The following is a 1,725-nucleotide window of genomic DNA, read 5'->3' on the forward strand; positions in this document are numbered from 1 at the left end:
CATGTCTTTGGGTGCCGTTCCTGATTTATTGCAGCAATGGGGAAGTCGTCTCAAAGCCGTGTGAAAGATAAGCGATCAGCCTTCGCTCCTCAGTACCTCAGTGTTGTTCTGCTCCGGGGGAAATAATCTGCTGAGCTGGACAATTGGCTGTAACCGCTTTTTGGCTGTTCGGCGTAAGTTATCTGGGTGACCTCACTGCAAACAAGTTCCCACTAAAGAAAGAGAAAGACATTTGGGTGACCTTTTAGCACAAGTTTCAAGTGAGACTCTGAGAACTTAAAGCATTACAGATGGCAAACACAACTTTAGAGGCTAAAAGGAATACCTGCTGGGGTCAGGTTGGACCATGGTCGCATTGCAGTCAAATAGGAGCTCACACACACAAAGGCTCCATTGTGCAGCGAGAGGCTGGAGAAATTAGCCTGGTAATGAGGAAGGCAGCAATGATGGGACAGAAAGAATGTAATGAATAACTCAGAGGCACGTTCCTCCAGACCGTGTCATAACGGCTCCAACTAGCAACTGACCTTAGTGTACACACTGTCTGCTCTGTTCCCTGCCCCAATTCATCTTCCTGGTGAGCTCATTTTCATAAACCCTACTAGCCGCTTGTCTTTAAACCTCAAGCCGTCTGATTGACATCTATGCAAATGCATTAATATTTGTTTGTGTATGTGTTTTGAGATTGATAAGGCCGTTCCCGTGTCCTCGTCGACCGTGCAGTTCAGCTCCGCTGGGCTAAGACTGGCGAGATCATGTACTTTCTTGTCTGAATGTGTTTTGGGAGCAAACAGTCAGGATTTCCATGGCAACACTAAGCCAAGCTTGAGGAGTGGGCTTTGGATTGAACGGCGTGGTAGTGGGGAGTGAATGAGTGAATTAAGCATGCCGCCGTCGGTGCGCCGTGTCGCCAGACCATTACTAAAGCCTCTTGATTCAGCCTATGAGATCAAATACTGTCATTATGAGTGGATTTGTCCATCTTTGATCCTTCTGTCGAAGCTCATTTTTTGATGCAATTGCACGAGTTTTATCCTGTAGGTTTGTTTTCTAAAACGACACCGCAGGCGAATAGGCTAAAAAATTTAACTAATACTTGAGATTACTGTACTGCTGCACTAATTTGCACTAATAACAGAAAACTGAACATTTGATAACGCCAGCTTTAAAATATTTGTTAGTTGTTGACATATTAGAATCTTTTTTATGGTTTTGGAAATTTTTATATTTTTTATATCACTCTAAATCAGAAAATACTGTCAAGAACCATAAGAACAACACATTTTGGAAATAAAATGTTGTATAATATCAGGCGAATAATATAAATCCTCTGCAAAAACCTTCAGCATATAAATATGAAAACAAAATTGAAGTTTGGTGGATGTAAGTGATTTTTGGCTCTCAACAACAAGGTTATTATAGTTACATAAACTGTTTTTTTTTAATTATAACTACAATATATAACTACTAGAAATGACAACAAAATTACTAAAACTACTTATTTACATTAAGGTGTCATTTTTTACATTAGTTAATTTATTAACTAACATGCACAAACAATTAACAATATGTTTATTACACAATTTATTCATCTTTGTTAACATTAGTTAATACAGTAATTCATGTTAGTTCACACTTTACAGTGCATTAACTAATTTTAACAAGCACTATGTTTGATTTTAATAATGCATTAGTAAATTCTAAAATTAATATTAACTAGGATTA

This window comes from Garra rufa, chromosome 17 (assembly GCF_049309525.1).
Source record: "Garra rufa chromosome 17, GarRuf1.0, whole genome shotgun sequence".
NCBI classification, from domain to species: Eukaryota; Metazoa; Chordata; class Actinopteri; order Cypriniformes; family Cyprinidae; genus Garra; species Garra rufa.